Source organism: Sus scrofa, chromosome 13 (genome assembly GCF_054392235.1).
Source record: "Sus scrofa isolate SSC_HxYL_T2T_F1_AM1 chromosome 13, Sscrofa_HxYL_maternal_Yorkshire_Landrace_v2.0, whole genome shotgun sequence".
Taxonomy (NCBI): Eukaryota; Metazoa; Chordata; class Mammalia; order Artiodactyla; family Suidae; genus Sus; species Sus scrofa.
In genome coordinates, this window is record NC_139395.1 from 139921339 (window position 1) to 139941125 (window position 19787).

Sequence of the window (19787 nt, forward strand, 5' to 3'; positions counted from 1 at the left end):
AAATCTCCAATCCAAAGGCTCATGTCTTTTTTATGGAAAATTCTCAGCCTTTATCTCATTGAATATTGACTCTCATTCTCCCTTCTTCTCCTTTGAACTTCTATTAAAAGAGAGCCATCTGCATTCTAGTTAATGTCCTGAGATTTACTGTCCAGGCACTGGTTCTGCCTACAACTATGTCATATCACTGTCCAAGCTGTCCATTAAATTTTCAACTTTAATGATTTGGGTTTTTTCCTTTCTTGAAGTACCATTTGCTTCTTCCTCAAATCTGCCCATTCTTTTTTTTCATAATCTTGTTTTTTTCTTATAGTTTGAATGCTAATTTCATATATTTATCATTTTAAACATTTATGCTATAGTCTCCCCTAAGTGTCTTATCTCCTGCTTGTTGTGTACACTTCCTCTCATTTTTTTTTCTTATGTGATTTTTTTTCTGGAATTTTGGAGTATAAGCACATTTACAATGACAATATGGGGATGACTGGGTATTCAACAAGATAAGGGTTGTAGAAATGTCCTCCCAGAGAAGGTTTGCAATTGCTTTGCTTGATGCCCCAGAGATACCATGACTCCAGAAACATTTAACTCATTTTTCTAAGCCAATACACTGGATGGATAAATGAATGAACACACTACCTATTCCTTCACCTTAATCTGGTCTCAAATTGGACCTGCAGAAAAATCACTTTAAATATATTCAGTGCTGCTGCATTTGGCCACACAGTCTAGGTGCTGCATGACTTCAGAGCTGTGTGACATGGTGACCTTCAATTATTTTTTTATTGTGCAACAATCCATGTAAGGAAAGTCAGTAAACAGTGAACTTCCATACCATCTGTTAGAAAAAGCACTATGATTGTGATGTTCATCTCTTAACCTGCCAAGTAGTGGAAACTATAAATAACTGTCCTCTAGATTAGGGATGGATAAACTACAGCCTTGGTCCAAGTCCAGCCTGCTGCCTGCTTCAGTAAATAAAGCTCCATTGAGACTTAACTACACTTACTCATTTATGCCTATGGTTGCTTTAGGCCTACAATGACAGAGTTGAGTGGTTGTGATACAGCCTGTGAAGCCTAAAATTTTCTTTTCCTTTTTAACCTTTGACCTCCTTTACCCATTTCTCCCACTTTTCACTTCCTGCAACTGACAACCACCAATATGCTCTCTTTATTCATGAGCTTGTTTTTTATTTTGTCTTTGTTTTTTTTTTTTTTTAGATTCCATATAAAAGGGAGATCATATGGTATTTGTCTTTCTCTTTCTGATTTATTTCACTTAGCATAATGTCCTTGAGGTCTACTCATGTTACAAATGGCAAGATTTCATTATTTTTTTATAACTAAGCAAAATTCCATCGCGTGTGTGTGTGAGTGTGTACTTCACCATTTCTTTCCCTTTGCCCATCAGTGGACACTTAAGCTGTTTCCATACCTTGACTATTGTAAATAATGCTCTAGTGAACATGGGGTGCATATATCTCACTGAGTTAGTGTTTTTGTTTTCTTCAGATAAATACCAGAAGTAGAATTGCTAGATCATATAGTAGTTTCATTTCTACATTTTTGAGGAATCTCCATACTATTTCCCATAGTGGCTGCACCAGTTTACATTCCCCTCAACAGTGCACAAGAGTTTCCTTTTCTCCACATCCTCACCAACACTTGTGATTTCCTACATTTTTCATAACAGCCATTCTGACAGGTGTCAGATGATCTCATTAAAGTTTTGGTTGCATTGGCTGCCCCAATGATTAATGATACTGAACAACATTGCATGTTGAGTTCTTTTCAGAAACATTTTAATGTAAATCTTGAGGCTTAGGGATTCCTACAACACATAGATAAAATATTCTTTTACTCTAAATCCCTGCACGGTATGGACACATGGAGGCCTTTTTTTCAGCACAGAATTCCTACAGAGGAAAGCCTTTTTATAATCTCCTTGGGCTGATGTTGTAGGTTGAATAATGGCTGCTAAAGATATTCATGTCATAATCCTGAAAATTGTGAATGTTACCTTTGCAGATGTGCTTACATTAAGTATTTTGAGATTGGGAGATTATCCTGGATTATCCAACTGGACCCTAAATGTAGTCAAAAGTGTCCTTATAAGATGGAGACCAAGGGAAATTTGACTACAGAGCAAAGGTTTCAATGTGATCATGAAAGCACACCTTGGAAGGATGTTCTTTCAAAATAGAGGAAAGGACAATGAACCAAGGAATACAAGAAATACAGAATTAGAAGCTAGAAAAAGCAATAAAATGAATTTTTCCCTTGAGTCTCTGAAGGAAACATGGTCTTGCCGACACCTGGATTTTAGACTGCTGACCTCCAGAAATGTGAGGATAAGTGTGTTATTTTTAAGCCACTAAGTGTGGTAATTTTTTCCAGGAGTAACAGGAAACAAATACAGCTGATAAGCAGAGTTTTCTAGTTCTATTTGGCTGAGAGTGCAGAATTTCAAAAGATCTCTATAGGAAAACTTGACTGAATTTTCCAGGAAGGCTGGTAGTATAGTGAAGATGTTGTCACTTCTACCAAGTCAGGCTGGGAGGACATAGAATGACAAGATTCTACAGCCCTTGTGACTGCAAGTCAGCCTCAAGACTCTGAGGGGAAACAAATGAGTTTGAGCTTTGTTACTAGCCTAACCAATGACTCACAGTTGTCTGGAGCAGTGGGAATAGAAGGTGGTGTTTGTGTTCCATGTTTGTGTCACCACATGGACAGAAAAAGCACCTTGGGTAAATTAAATTCTACACCTCAATTTTCTCATCCATAAATTGAATGAAAAACGAAGCTTCTCTCACAGAATTACGTGAGGTTTCAATGTTTAGATGGTGCATGGGTGTATATATATTCCTTAGCTTTGCGGACAGACTCAGGGTTTTTGGAAGGGCTTAATCCAGGATTCTTGTCCAAGAATCATGAAAAGAGAATTGAGTGACTCAAAAATATTCACAAGAAGCTTTAAAGACTTAAAAAGAAACACAAAATGCAGTTTTTCCATCATCAAAGATCTAGAAAACAGAAGATTCTATTAATTTTGAGAAAGGGCTAGATTAAAATAGAAGATGGGAAAGTGATTGCTACATTGTTCATTCGACAAGCATGTACCTGTAGGGTGGTACCTTATACAAGGCTAGATGCCAAGCACTGTGAGGGAGACAAATGTCAATAGCAGCCACACCCCTGTCATTTATAGGACACCCAAGCAAACTACTGTAACAGTTCACAACAATGAAAGTCTCATAGGCATCCTCTGAGGTGGAAAGTCCAGAAACTACTTATCAGCATTTTACAGATAAGGAAACTGACCCTCAGGTTTAACAGAGTCAGAACTGTCTCACAACTCAGTCTCCTGTCTCAGTGCAATGGACCCTATATCACAGACAAGAAGAAATCTCTGATCTTAAAGGACGTATAAAATATCTAGTAAGGAAGACAAGACAGACCAAAAAAAGGGGGAGAGTGCTATAAAGTGAAAAGTGACCCTCAAGAGATATAAAAGGAGAAACAAATGAGGATTTGGGGAAGCTAGGAAGGCTGTGTTATGGATCAGGGTGGGGGTGCCTAGTAAGGCAAAACCCAATCATTCACATTTGCAAATTCTTAACTTTGAAAAATAAAAACAAATAACCCTACATCAATGCAAATGGTTTCAGTTTCTATCAGCATGTTGCACTGTATCCTCTCTTCCACAAACAATTATTATGTGCCTGTTATCTACCAAGGAGTGGCTACACTGAAAGAATATGACAACATAGCCATGAAACCAGCCTGAGTTCAGGAAGGAGCATCACCCTGTTCACCAGGAGACCTGCAGTCCAGCCCTAAGCCAGAAGTGAGCCATTTGTTTCCCCTTCAGCTTTCCTTTCTTCCACGCATCAGGACTCTGAAATTCCCTGGCAGCTCGAACATTCTAAATTTGAATAAGGAGGATGTTTATCTATGCTGTTGTTTTTGCTTTCCTTACTTGTTCTCCACTTCAAGTCTTAAATTATTTTCCTTCTTTCTCCTCCTCCTTTTGGGCCAACTCCTCCCCTCCCCTCCCTCATGGTTATTCTCCTTCTCACGTTCAGTGTCTGCATATTTTCTTCCTCATTACCTAAGTACATGTAAATTGGCTGTGTTGCTGATGCGGAAGCAATTTTTTTTAAATTGGTTAAAATGTGCCAACGTCAAATGTGACGAATTCTTCCACTTTTGGACTCCTCATGATTTTAATCATCCCAAATCAGCCATTTAGGAAATGACAGTATGAGAACCAAATTCCCTTAGCATCAAATTTTTTGTTTTGTCTTTTGACAGTGGGTGTGTGTGTACGTGGTGTTTGCCAAAGTTGTTCGTGGGTTTGAGCATTATTTAACTCATCAAGTAGCACTGAACACCTGCTGTGTGCCAGCACTGGCTGGGTAGGTGGAGATGGGAGAGATTAAAAAACAGGAACAATTTTTATTGTGTGTGGTTGAAATGGGACTTGGGTGATAGGTGGGTGAGAGCATGTAGGCATGGTTAGAAGTAAAGGAAGCTTTGGATGCATAATAATAACATTTTGGCCCAAGACCCAGAAATGCCTGACTCTTGTCTTCAGCACAGAGTACTCTGGTATTGCTGAACTCACAGTAAGCTGCAGCAGCAGGGAAACAAAATTGCCACCTTGCCACTGAGGCCTGGGCCTGATAATCCCTGATAAAGGGCTGTCTGTTAAAAGCTGATGTAGTGAACACAAGTTAAGCCTATTAACTGCCTTTGTAAGCACCAAATCTCTATCTTGGGAATCACACATTCAGGGATATCCACCAAAAAAGAAAGAAAGGGAACTGGCCTCAGAGGGACCTTGAACTTGCTTACTCAATCAGCCATAAAATGAAAGTCAAAGGCCAACAAAAATGACCAATCTGGCCTGGGGCCAGGATGTACCTAGGTTTCAGGCAAAAAAGCAAGATAGGGGAGTTCCTGTTGTGGCTCAGTGGTTAACAAACCTGACTGGCATCCATGAGGATGCAAGTTAAATCCCTGGCCTCACTCAGTGGGTTAAGGATCTGGCATTGCCCTGAGCAGTGGTGTAGGTCATAGATGCAGCTCAGATCCCATGTTGCTATGGCTGTGTCATAGGCCATCAGCTACAGCTCCGATTTGATCCCTAGCCTGGGAACCTCCATATGCCGCTGGTGTGGCCCTCAAAGACAAAAAAAAAAAAAAAAAAAAAAAAGCAAGAGAGAACACAGCATAGTGTGCTACTTGCATAAGATAAAGTAAGGCAGGCCATAAGTAAATCGGGCTTGTTGAATGTCCTGGTGCTAGACAATGAATAAATTCTTCCTTGGAAGGAATAGCTGGAGAGGTAATGCTGCCCCCAACTCCACCCCCTCATCGGTGCAGAAGAAGTCACTGACCTGATGTAGCTTGAATGAGTTTATGGGAAGAGCAAAGCATTCCCTCCTCCAATAGGCTCCTAGATAACCGGGCATTGTTAATGACAAATTCAGGATGGAAGGGGACCCTCAACCCCACTTCAGGTCATATAAGCAAGTTCAGAGAAGTAAGCAAAGAATTGCATCTGGAGAACATGGTGAATTACATTCTGATTTCTGAGTGAATGCTCAAATTAGCAAAGTGGCTTACCCAATGCCACGCTGCAGATCTAAGGCCTAAATAAAGTTTCTGCGGTTCTTTACATTTCACAACTGCCAGGGTTATATGTGCTTGTGTTGGCAATGGGTCATAACAGGTGGGCAGAGCCCTTGGGAAAAGGCTGCGCATAAAGATGAGGTCCCTGTTCTTGGGGAAAGGGCAAGACAGAAGAAAATGGAAAAAGCACATCAAGGGACTAAGCAGAGAGGAGAGGGGGACCAGGTTGGTTTTCCAGGAAGGCCCTGAAGGAGAGGTCCAAAGATGAGGCCAAGGTGGAGTTTGATTCCAGGTAAGCCAGGAGTCAGCCACTGGGCCATGCTAGAGGGCTCTTGTAGCCAACCTGCCTAGGGTATCCTTCTCCAGCTAATCCACCAAGGCTTTAGAGACTCCACTGATATGCTCTGGCTTGCTATATTCACTTAAGAAAAATATTGCCCTGAATTGAAAACAGACCTCTAGCATTCTTCACCTGGAGGGAGAGATATGCTTTTCCAGAAAATCCAAAATAATAGTGGGCATGTCTGCCTTCCTGTACCTCCAGCAGGCACTCTATCCATGTCCAAAGTGCCTACGCCACATCAGAGAGTGGGCATAAATGTGTCTTAGATACTGGTGGGAACATTGGGGTTATTACAGACAAAGTGTCTATAAAAGTGGGTTCAGGACAATCACCCTCCTGGCAGGTCAATGTGTTTAGCAACCAGAAAGATTACCTTAAACCCTGGGGTCCAGAGGTTGTCGACAGAGATTTGAATGTGACCGTGTAACACGGTGGCTTCAAAGTAAGATGAAGATTTGAAGGCTAGATTTGCCCCTTGCTAGTTCCATGGTTCTGAGCAAGTTATTTAACTTCACTGACCCTCAGTTTCCTCATCTGTAAAACAAAGATAAACAATACCTACTTCCAAGTGTTCATCTAAGGGTAAGATAAAATAATCTATGTACATAATATTGGACACAGTATGTGCTCAATGAAACATGTCACTGCTCTTGGTGCCATTCGTTATCCTATGCATTATAAAATATACTAATTACCTGCTATAAAACAGTGTTTCCGACACTCTGGTGTGCACAAGAAACATCTATGCAGTTCATTAAAACTGTGGATTCTCAGTCCCCTCCCACTCCAAGAGATTCAGAGACGATGCTCCAAAATATGCATTTTAGCAAGCCTCCCCAGGTGCTTCTGAGCACCCTTTGAAAAATACTGTCAGAGAATTTTAAGTTTAAAATATGACTACTCTGGTTTCATGGCTCAAAACTGGCTGTGTATATATATATATATAATTAAATCACTTCATCACACAGCAGAAATGATCGCAACCTTGTAAATCAACTAGACTTCAATAAAACTTTTAAAAATGAAAAAAAGAAAAAACTAACAACAACAAAACTTGTCCTGGTTAGGCTTATATCCTTAAGATTTCCAACTCTTCTTTCTTACCTTCTGCTTTACCTCAAGTGCAAAGAAAGTAGAAGCTGCTTAAAATAAAGCTGCTGTTATCAGCATCACCTTCGGGTCTTTCTAGTGCAGCGGCTCTCAACTTGGCAGCATGTTATAATCACTTGGAGAGCTTCCAACCCTCCTAAGGCCCAGGCCACATCCCAGACCAGTTAGGTCAGTATCTCTGGGTGGCCTCAGACATGAAGGTTTTGGAAACTTGCCAGGTGATATCAGTGTATAGCTAAGTTGAGAATCATTGTTGTAGATTCACTTTCCCATCCTCCCTTCAGATCTTCTCCCTCACCTGGTTCCACTCTATGCCTGATATCTGGGTATTTTATCTCTTTCCAAATTTTTGGCTATGTTCGTACAACAAGTTTCCTGGTTTCCCTGTCATTTTTCCTGATCCCCTGACGCTTCCTGGCTCCATTTGTCACTGATGTCCTGCTCACCAGTCTGTTCACACTTGCCAGATATAATACTGCTTCTCTAGAAGACCTCTACCTTATCTTCAGAACAGGGATCAGAAACATGCTACCCTCTTTCAAACATTTTTGCCATTTTCTCCCAATAGAATGTTTTCCCCACTCTTACCTACTTATCCTGCAGGAACACATGCCAAGGTCTCCTCCTCTGGGAAGCCACCTCCACCTCGCCCATGCCAATGTAGAAAGACCCCTATTCTTGACTTCTCTAAGAGCATCTACATCATGTGTTAGGACATTATATCTATATAATGAGAGGGGAGGGTGTTATGGTAACAGCAACCACCAGAATTTCTTGTAGGAAAGGAACTGGACTTGTTTGGGGAAATTATGAGTATTTGGGATATATGTTTATACCAAGAGGAATGTAAAACAGGTCATAACTACTTTGCTCAAAATCCAAGAGGGGCTACTATTCTAGGAGGAATATATGAGGTCAACCACTCTGTGATATGGCCCACACCATGATTTCTTTGAAATCCTGAGTACATTCTATGAACCATGACAAAATATTTGATAAAAGTAGATTTCTCAGGGCTCTGCTAAAGGTTCTGATCCCAGGGTATCACATGGACACTGGCACAGAGAGCAGTAAGCAGAGAGCTGTAATGGAAATCTTGGGGAAGATCTGGAATATCGCAGGGTGTGGGATGTGAATTAAGGCTAGATTTAACCAGACCTCCAGGGAGCACAGTGGTTTCACCTGTGTTCCACTAAAGGATACCTGGACTACATTCAAACATTCTCTATGCCCACTGAACTTTTGAGTTTTCTAACAGCAGGGCCTATCTCCAGTGCATCTGAGTTTTCCTAGCCACTAGCCTGATTCTTAGCACATGAGATGTTCTAAATGAGTGTTTGGAGAATGAACAATACAAGATGCGTATAATATAGGCTTTATCGTAAGGTCAAAGGAAGCAGCAGTCTTCTATCAGTGTCAATTTTGTGGCCAAGACTGAATTCACTTTTATTCACCACTTAGATGCTATTGAACTTCTTTCTCCAAACTCTGTTACTCAAAATTTGATTAATTTGAGCTCAAAATGGCATTTCAAAATCTCCTATTCCCAAACACATAGCTCATCAGAAATGCCTCCCACTATTTACAGTTTTGCTTCATTGAAATATGATGATGCCAGGCAGACAGCGATGTGTATTCAGTGGAATTCAATTTTCCTGATCACTGGCTCCATCGATCAGTCTGTTTGTGAAGGGCTGATGCAAGCGTCAATCCACCTCATATAGAGGGTGGGTGAGCTGCTCCTATTATTTCTGCATGTGAAAAGGGTTTTTAGACGCTAATGATGGGATTCTGGAGGATAACTTTATAGTTATTGTTTTAAGCTTTACTGAGTTCCTATCATGAGCCAGGGGTTTTTACTATGTGCTCATATTTAATCTTGATGCTTGACATTTTGTGGCTGTAGAATCTAAGACAGAGAACTTGGGGGGAATTGTTTGTGGTTATAGAGCTGGTAATGTGTAGAGCCAGGATTCAAATGCAGTTCTTTTGATTTGCAAAGTGAGTACCATCCATTATGCTGCTTCTCTTTTGGGGAGTTGTCTAGAGGCCAAAGCAGGGGAGGAGAGAGAGTAATTAAGAAAAGAACCCAAGACAAGTTGAAGGGGAAGAAGGGCAGCATACTCCCCACCACCTGTCAACCTCTTTTGCAATCCCCATTGTGCCTATATAGACATTTGTCCCTGCAGCCAGAAGGCCACTCTTGGCCATTGGCTAGTCCCTCCTCATGCAATGTGAACTCCTTGAGGGTACACACTGGGCGTGTACACTCAGGGCAGCACCCAGACCCAGAGGAGCTGACAGTAGCACAATGTACAAACATAGTATGAACGAGAGGAGGTTCCTTGAGGCCAAGGCCCTGGAAGTCCAGGGAAAGAATCTTTGTGGATTCTGAAGGAAAGCGGCTTCTTCTTTGGGTTTTCTAGAAGGAATGGCCTGGGCATCTGTCTCAGACAGAGGGCAGAAAACAGGGAAGGCCCAGAATTCCAGTATACCTGGGAGCTGTGCCAACCCAAATCCACCTCAGGATAAGATCTGCACAGCATGTTCCATTTTCTAATCCAGTCAGTCAGGAACATACTTCTATGGGACCCGCCACAGCTCCATCAAAGTCTGGGGACAGTGACTGCTTTCCTTGTTGCTCATAATTGTATCAATAGACATCTGTTATCTTGTAGCTACTTTCAATTTGTGAAATGTATGGAAAATCTCAAAGGGAAATTTTTTTTTTTTTTTGATCCACTGGCGAAGTCTGAGAAAAATAGAAGCATGCTTCTCTTTTCAGGCAATAATTCTAGCTGATAACGAGAATAGCTGATAACGAGAACAAAACTGTCAATAATTGGCTTTAATTTCTCTGAAAACTGAATTATGCTTCATGAATATTTCCTCCACAAGTAGGATAGTTTTTCAAAGCCATCACTTTCTTTTTAGAAAGTCTGGGTGTTCTGATATAAAAACACCACTGGATTTGTCTGTAGGACCTGGTTAACAAAGAACAGGATTACCTATAAGACATACGGCAAACCTGAAGTAGGTTGGACTGATACTATTATTTCTTCTCACAGACAAAGGAAGTGAGGCTCAGAGAGTATACCCAAATTATCCAAGTTCACAGAGCTAAATAATGGCACCACTGTGATGAGACCTGGTACACTGTTGCCCAGTTGAGTATCATGCTGTGCCTTAAGGCTTGACTCCTGCCAACATTCTGTGATCGGTCATTTTATTATTCAACCTGAATCCTAATCATTTCTCCTAGAAAAAGAAACCACGTTAGGTACAAATTGCTCTTTTAATATAATCTGACTCTACTCTGAAGAGAGAAACGTGAGGAAGCCATTCTGGTGGGCAGGAAAAGGTCGTGGTAGGTTCAGTGTCTGAAAATCCAGTACAGATTTCAATGTTCAGATTACTAAGCAAAGAGTCTTAGATAATCTTTCTAATCCTATTAAGGGCTAACTCTATTCCCAACTAGCTGATAAAGTTCAATTACACTGCAGATCAGAATAAACACTCTAGGTCAAATATTTCACTGTTTTGCTCTTCCTCAGACAAAATATTTTGGTTTTGGACAGCAAGTATTAGAGCTTCAGAGTGTGTGTGTGTGTGTGTGTGTGTGTGTGTGTGTGTGTGTGCGCGCGTATGTGCGCGCATCTATATTGCTTCTAAGCCCTAGTAATTACAAGATAAATGTTAAAACAAATATTATAAAAGTTGTCTAGCAATTGGTTAATCATTCCTGATTGACATTTTGTGTTCCAACTGAAAAGAAAAAAAAAAAAAGAATGGGGAATAGAACTATTTGGAAAGACACTATTGAAAGCTGGTAGAATGGCATATCAACACTGACATATACACAACATGAATAATCTCTCAAGTGTATAAAGTATACTACAGCTTATAAAAAGTGCTTTTACCCATGAACAGCTCTACTCTGATTCTGAATACTACCCCATGTATGAAGTAGGTAGAATAAGTACAAATAGTACTTCTAGCACTTATAAAATGAGAAAACACTACCCCATGCATGAAGTAGGTAGAATAAGTACAAATAGTACTTATAGCACTTATAAAATGAGAAAACAGAAATAAACCCAGATCTGAAGCCTTGTTTGGGAGTCTTAAGTCCAGAACTTCCTTTGCACTGTCATTTCCCTATATTTATTAACCTTCACTTTTATAGAGCTTACTAATAGAAGAAACCATTAAAAGAGCTTTATGATGACTCATTTAATGTTTAGATGTACATACTCTCATTCAAAATGTGATTAAACTCTATTAGTTTTATTCAAACCCACCAAAATATAACTCATGGTATATTTGGGTGGATATTCATTACCAAAAAAAGTTAACTATAAGCTATGTAAACAGTGCAATTTTAAATGGTGTACAGCATTCGTACAACACTAAATACTCTTCAAAATGCTTTCTCCATCTCTTTTGATACTTTCCAGATCCACGTTTGACACAGCAGGGAAACTGAAGCTCTGTCTCCTGGAACTAAGTCACATTAGCCATTTTTTGACAAGGAGCCATGCTGTTAGTGCTGGTGGGTGGCAGACATTGGAAAGGAAGTGGGAAGAGAAAAAGTAAGGAGTGGGGAATAGGGTGGAGAGAAAACCTAAGGAGTGGAGGGTGGCCCAGAGGACAAGGTCCTCAAAGCAAGGGGAAGGTTCGCTTTGAGTTACCCCTACCCCCGGATCAAGATGAGGCTTTCTTTCTCTTTGGCTTCAGCCTTCACTGGCATCTGTCCTTCTCACCTCCCAGATTTATACTCCTTCATCATGAACCCTTTATATGCTTAAGAGGCTGTGCAGGCAGATATTCTCCTTGCAGGGGTTTTGTTATTCTATCCGCATCTGCACTCTGGAGCCTGATAAGGAGAGGGTGGGTGGAGTGGGAGCTGTGAGACCAGTGGCCACTGTTTCCTGTGGCAGCCTGATGTGGTAGAATAATTCACAGGACGCAGAGCCTGAAACATGTGGATAAAACATATGGGTGTCCTCTTAATTCATGGTGACAGCCCTGTCACATCTATGCCTAGGTTCCAGGGCCATCTCACCCAGTCCTGCATCCTATGGTGCTGGTATCTTGAATCAAGGTGAGGTCACAGATTTTGAGTCAGGACTTCAGGGTTCTAACCACCACTTGGCAAGAATGCCCCACCTTATCATTTAATTTTTAACTTCAACAATCATTTATCAAACACTGAAAATGAGCACCATACCAAGAGCTGGGAAGAGAAATAGACTTGTATTTATTATAATATTTTATATTTTATTTAACTTATAAGTTAATTTATATATTAACCTACATAATATTCAATATGTTCTAGGCCCTGAACTCACTGCATTATTACTAATTTAATCCTCACTCCAACAATCAGATGGATATTTTTATTCTCATTTCACACATAAAAACACAGACATAAAAAGGTTAAGAAACCTACCTGAAGTCACATAGCTAGTGACTGTTAGAGCTGGAATTTGAATCCATGCTGCATAGCTTCAGAGTAAATGTTTATAACCACAGTTTTTCAGTATCTCTGCCCTGAATAAGTTATAGTCCAGAGGGCCAGACGAACAAACATACAGTTAGGATAGATTATAATGATTGCTGTAATAGAGATACGTGCAAAGTGATGCGGAAGTTTAAACAAGCTGTATGACCTCACACATCTCCAGTCCTAGCAGCTGTATCACTGACCTCCTCGCACTCTATTCTCACTAGCCTCCTACTGACCTAGCTGACTCAGAGACCAGTCCTATCACTGACAGGGGGACTTCAAGCTTCCTATGCCAGGAGGGCAAAGCTGTTGGCATAAAGATGATATGGCCTCTGGTCCTGGCTTAAGTTTTGTCCTGTAAATAGGTATCTTATGTCCATCTCATATCATTGGTCCAGTAAATTCCACCTCTGCCTTGGACCCTGCTTGGGCTCTCTGGAAAGTACACTGAGTTCTCTCTGATTCTGATGGATGAGAAGAGGATCAGGCTATAACATTCCAGTTCTCATCTAAGACCAAGTCTCAATGCTCTCTTTCAGCTACTCTTCCCTTCTCACTGCTTCAAGTAGTCCCTTCCAATGCTTGGACATAGAGGGTAACCTTCTCTGTGGAAGAGGGCCCCTTCTAAGTCAATGGTCACTGGACATTTCCCCAGTGAAACTTCTAAACAAGCCCCTGAGGTCTTGCACTCCTTTAGGACTGAAGCTCTGCCTTCTTTCTCTAGTTCTCTCTCCATTTCTACATTCCAGGGCCTGAGACAGCTGACCAATGTCACCACCATTGTTTGCGTGTCCCAGACACCTCCTTTACCACTCTCTCTCCCCAATCCCATGCCAGGACCACCATCTCTCTCCACACCCTGCACATCTTCTGCTTCATTTAAAATAGCCCTCTCCTGCCTTCTGCAATTGTTCCTGCAAGATCATCCTGATGTCTCCTCCAGCAACCTCTGCAATTACCAGTAATTTGTCAGCAATCTTCATGCTCGGACTGTTTATTTACACCAAAGCCTAGGTATTGGTCTCACCTTATTATTATTATTGTTTAAGGTTTTCTCAAGAAAAATAACAATTCCTGACACTTAAGACATTGGAATTTTTCACTTAGCTTTTTCTTCCAGATCTATAAAACAAAGAGTCTGATTGTATCATCAAAGGGAACAGAGAGAGGGGGTTGGTCCCAAAGCCCTGTGATAAATGTATCTGACATTTATTTATCAGTGTTTCAGATATGCTGGGCACTCACCTCATGCTCGTCTTCATGTTCTTATATATTTTTAGGAAGCTGTATGAAATTGGTAGACCATTTCACAAATGAGGAAACTAAGGCATCAAAAATTAAAAAATTTAACTGTCACACAGCTAACAAGTGGTGGTGCTTGTTCTCAAACTTAGGTTTGTCTGCCCTGAAAGCTGAGTTCTAATCACCAATATTCACGCTTCTTCACTTATCCCTTTTGAATCTTGTTTTTAAGACTGTGAAATAAGAGGGTGAGATGGATCACATGATTTTAAAAGTCTGTTTCAGGAGATGGGATTAAGATGGCAGAATAGAAGGAATGGAGCTCAACTTCTCTCCTAAAAACAACAAAATAGGACAAAATGCACAACTAAAGGCTGAGCAGTCTTCAACCAAATAGAACAGAAACCTTCAAAAAGATATCCTACTCCAGAAGACAAAGAGGAGGCCACATCAAGAGGTAGGAGGAGTGATTATGTGATATAAATAACCCCATACTCCTGGGTGGGAAGCCCTGCAGACTGGAAAGTAACTGGTTCACAGAGACTCACCTACAGGAGTGAGAGTTCTGAGCCCCACATCAAACCCCCATGCATGGGGATCTGGCACTGGGAGAAAGAGCCCCCAGAGCATCTGGCATAGAAGAACAGTGGGGCTTGTGTGCAGGAGCTCCATGGGACTGGGGGAAACGGAGACCCCATTCTTAAAAGGTGCACAGAGACTTCACGTGTACTGGGTCCTAGGAAAAGGCAAAATCTCCATAGGAATCTGGGTCAAACCTGACTGCAGTTCTTGGAGGACATCCAGGGAAAACAGGGATGAACATGGCTTGTTGTAAGGGAAGGACATTGAAAGCAAAGCTCTTGGGAATATTCAGCAGCAGTGCCTTTCTCTGGAAGTGGCCATTTTGGGAAAATCTGGCCCCACCCATAAGTGCTAAGAAGCCCCAGGGCAAACAACAAAACAGGTGGGATCACAGCCCTACCCCTCAGTAAACAGGCTGCCTAAAGACCCCCCCAAGCACACAGCTGCCTCTAATCCTATCCAGAGACAAAGCCCCACTGACCAGAGGGATAGGAATCAGCTCCACCTACCAGTGGGCAGCTATCAGCCCTTCCCATCAGGAAGCCTACAGCAAGCCCCCGTACCAACTTCAGCCACAATGGGGGAAGACACCAGAAGTAAGAGAGGCTACAACTCTATTATCTATAAAAAGATCACCACACCAAAAACCCATAAAAATGAAAAGACAGAGAACTATAACTCAGATGAGGGAAAAAGAAAAAACCCCGGAAAATCAGCTCAGTGATCAGGAGATTCTTAGCCACCAGGAAAAAGACCTTAGACTGTTGATGCAAGACATTGAAAATAAACTGGAGGCAAAGATAGATAACTTACAGGAAACACTGAGCAAAGAGATACAAGATATAAAACTTAAACAAGAAGAGATGCAAAATACAATAACTGAAATAAAAAATTCAGTAGAATCAGCTAACAGCAGAATACAGGAGGCAGAAGAATTAATAAGCAAGGCGGAGGACAGATTAGTGGAAATTATGGATGCAGAACAGAAAAGAGGAAAAAAAAGGTTGAAAAAAAATGAAGAGCATCTCAGAGAACTCTAGGACAATGTTAAATGCACCAACATCCATATTATAGGGGTGGCAGAAGGAGAAAAGGGAGAGGAGGGGAAAGAAAAAATATTCCAAGAGATAAAGCTGAAAACTTCCCTAACATGGGAAAGGAAGCACTCACTCAAATCCAGGAAGTGCAACGAGTACATATAAAATAAACCCAAGGAGGAACACCCCAAGACACATACTAATCAAACTGACCAAAATTAAAGACAAAGAGAAAATCTTGAAAGCAGCTAGGGAAAAGAAACAAATTACAAGGGAACCCTGATAAGGTTACTCTGCAGGCCAGAAGGGAGTGGCATGATATACTTAATGTGCTGGAAGGAAAAAACCTCCAACGAAGATTACTTTACCCAGCAAGGCTCTCATTCAGATTTGAAGAAGAAATCAAAACCTTCACAGATAAGCAAAAGCTAAGAGAATTCAGCAACACTAAACCAACTTTACAACAAATACTAAAGGAACTTCTCTAGGCAGAAAAGAAAAGGGAGCAACAGGAAACAAAAATGCCGCAAATGACAAGGCTCACCAGTAAAGGTATATAAGGTATATAAGCAGTAAGATATGAAATCATCCACGCAAAATTATGCCACCAAAATAAGAAATCATGAGAAAAGGAGGGTACAAATGCAGGACAGTGGAGATGCACTTGCAATTAAGAGAACAACAACTTAAAACAATCTCATATACATATAGACTATTATATCAAAATTTCAGAATAACTGCAAACCAAAAATCTACAATTGATACACAAACATATAAGAAAAATCAACACAAATACAACACTAAAGATAGTCATCAAACCACAAGAGGAGAGAACAAGAGAAGTAGGGAAGAAAAAAGAGCAGCAAAAACAAATCCAAAGCAATTAATAAAATGGCAATAAAAACATACATATCAATACTTACCTTAAATGTTAATGGACTAGATGTCCCAACCAAAAGACATAAACTGGCTGAATGGATACAAAAACAAGACCCATATATATGCTATTTTCAGGAAACCCACTTCACTTCTAGGGACACATACAAATTGAAAGTGAGGGGATGAAAGAAAATATTTCATGCAAATGGGGATCAAAAGAAAGCTGGACTAGCAATACTCATAACACAAAATAGACTTTAAAATGAAGAATATTTTAAAGAAAAAAAAGAATATTTTAAGGGACAAGGAAAATTATTACATAATGATAAAAGGATCAATCCAAGAAGATGATATAACAATTTTAAATATCTACGCACCCAACATAGGTTCCCCACAATACGTAAGGAAACTGCTAACAACTTTAAAAGGACAAATTGACAATAACACAATAATAATGGGAGACTTAAAATCACCCCACTTATAGCAATGGACAGATCATCCAAACAGAAAATCAATAAGGAAACACAGGCCCTGAATGATGCATTAAACCAGATGGACTTAATAGATATTTATAGGACATTCCATCCAAAAGCAACAGAATACACATTCTTCACAAGTGCACATGGAATGTTCTCTAAGATTGATCACATCCTGGGCTACAAATCCAACCTCAGTAACTTTAAGAAAATTGAAATCATATCAAGCATCCTTTCTGACCACAACACTATGGGACTGGAAATCAACAACAAGAAAAAACTGCAAAAAACACAAACACGTGGAGACTCAACAACATGCTACTAAACAACCAATGGATCACTGAAGAAATCAAAGAGGAAATTTAAAAATACCTAGAAAAAAATGACAACAAAGATACGACACTCCAAAACCTATGGGATGCAGCAAAAGCCATTCTAAGAGGAAAGTTTATAGGAATACAAGCCCACCTTAGGAAACAAGAAAAAGCTCAAATAAACAACCTAACTTTACATCTAAAGCAGCTCGAGAGAGAAGAACAGATAAGACCTAAAGTTAGCAGAAGGAAAGAAATCATAAAGATCAGAGCAGAAATCAATGAAATAGAAACAAAGAAAACCATAGAAAGGATCAATGAAATGAAAAGCTGATTCTTCAAAAATATCAACAAAATTGATGAACCCTTAGCCAGACTTACTAAGAAAAAAAGAGAGTGGACTCAAATCAATAAAATTAGAAATGAAAAAGGAGAAGTAACAACGGACATCACAGAAATACAAAGGATCATAAGAGACTATGATATGCAACTATACGCCAATAAAATGGAAAGCCTAGAAGAAATGGACAAATTCTTAGAAAGATACAATCTTACAAGACTAAGCCAAGATGAAATAGAAAAGATGAATGGACCAATCACAAGAGCTGAAATTGAAAACTGTGATTAAAAAACTTCCAACAAACAAAAGTCCAGGACCAGATGGCTTCACAGGCGAATTCTATCAAACATTTAGAGAAGAGCTAACACTTATCCTTCTGAAACTATTTCAAAAAATTACAGAGGAAGGGATACTTCCAAACTCATTTTATGAGGCCACCATCACCCTGATATCAAAACCAAAAGTACAACAAAAAAAGAAAACTATAGGCCAATTTCACTGATGAACATCGATGTAAAAATCCTCAACAAAATACTAGTAAACCAAATCCAGCAATACATTAAAAGGATTGTACATCATGATCAAGTGAGATTTATCCCAGGGATGCAAGGGTCTTCAATATCCGCAAATCCATCAGTGTGATACACCACATTAACAAACTGAAGAATCAAAACCATATCATCCTCTCAATAGACGTGGAAAAAGCCTTTGACAAAATCCAACACCCATTTCTGATAAAAAACCCTTCAGAAAGTGGGCATAGCAGGAACATACCTCAACATAATAAAGGCCACATATGACAAACCACAGCTAACATCATTCTCTATGGTGGAAAGCTGAAAGAATTCCCACTGAGATCAGGAAAAAGACAAGGACGTCCACTCTCACTACTACTCTTCAACATAGTTCTGGAAGTCCTAGCCACAGCAATCAGAGAAGTAAAAGAAATAAAAGGAATCCAAATTGGAAAGGAAGAAATAAAACTATTGCTATTTGCAGATGACATGATACTATACCTAGAGAATCCTAAAGACTCTACCAGAAAACTGTTAGAGCTCATCCACGAATTTGGCAAAGTCGCAGGATACAAAATTAATACTCAGAAATCAATGGCATTTCTATATACTAACAATGACAGATCAGAAAGAGAAATTAGGGAAGCAATTCCATTTACCATCACATCCAAAAGAATAAAATACTTAGGAGTAAACCTACCTAAAGAGACAAAAGACCTGTACTCTGAAAACTATAAGACGCTGGTGAAAGAAATCAAAGAGGACACAAACAGATGGAAAGACATACCATGATCTTGGATTAGAAGAGTTAATATTATCAAAATGACTATATACCTAAGGCAATATACAGATTCAATGCAATCCCTATCAAAATTACACTAGGACACTTTTCACAGAACTTGAACAAAATATTTTAGTTTGTTTGGAAGCCCAAAAGACCCAGAATAGCTAAAGATATCCTGAAAAAGAAAAATGGAGCTGGAGGCATCAGGCTCCCTGACTTCAGACTATACTACAAAGCAACAATCATCAAAACCATATGGTACTGGCACAAAGACAGAAATCTAGATCAGTGGAACAGGATAGAAAGCCCAGAATTAAATCCATGCACTTACAGCCAACCAATCTATCACAAAGGAGGCAAGAATATACAATGGAGAAAAGATAACCTGTTCAATAAATGGTGCTGGGAAAACTGGACAGCCACATGCAAAAGAATGAAATTAGAACACTCCCTAACATCATACACAAAAATAAACTCCAAATGGATTAAAGACCTAAATATAAGACCAGACACTATAAAACTCCTAGAGGAAAACATAGGCCAAACAATCTCTGATGTAAATGACAGCAACATCTTCTCAGATCCACCTCTTAGAGTATTGACAATAAAAACAAAAATAAACAAATGGGACCTAATTAAACTTAAAAGTTTCTGCACAGCAAAGGAAACCCTAAACAAAATGAAAAGACAACCCACAGAATGAGAGAAAATCTGTGCAAATGAATTGACTGACGGGGGATTAATCTCCAAAATTTATAAACAACTTCTGCAGCTCCACACCAAAAAAAAAAAAAAAAACAAAAACAACAAAAAACCATCAAAAAATGGGCAGAAGATCTAACCAGACAATTCTCCAAAGAAGACATACAGGTGGCCAAAAAACACATGAAAAGATGTTCAACGTCACTCATTATTAGAGAAATGCAAATCAAAACCACTATGAGGTACCACCTTACACCAGCCAGAATGGCCATCATCCAAAAGTCTACAAACAAGAAGTGCTGGAGAGGGTGT

The 19787-nt window shown here is 39.8% G+C and overlaps 1 long non-coding RNA gene across 2 annotated transcripts in view; it reads right to left on the reverse strand.

Moving 5' to 3' along the window:
* LOC110256384 (uncharacterized) overlaps window positions 1-19787 on the reverse strand; it is a 288353-nt gene that overhangs the window by 123143 nt on the left and 145423 nt on the right. Inside the window, exons 1-2 of one of the 2 annotated variants that reach the window (XR_014824513.1) lie at window positions 7090-7177; window positions 6359-6519 (exon numbers count right to left, since the gene is read on the reverse strand). The exons of the other annotated variant lie outside the window; for it this stretch is intronic. This is a non-coding gene — a long non-coding RNA (uncharacterized LOC110256384). Of the gene's footprint in view, window positions 1-6358; window positions 6520-7089; window positions 7178-19787 lie in introns of those variants that run through there. 2 annotated transcript variants of the gene reach the window in all.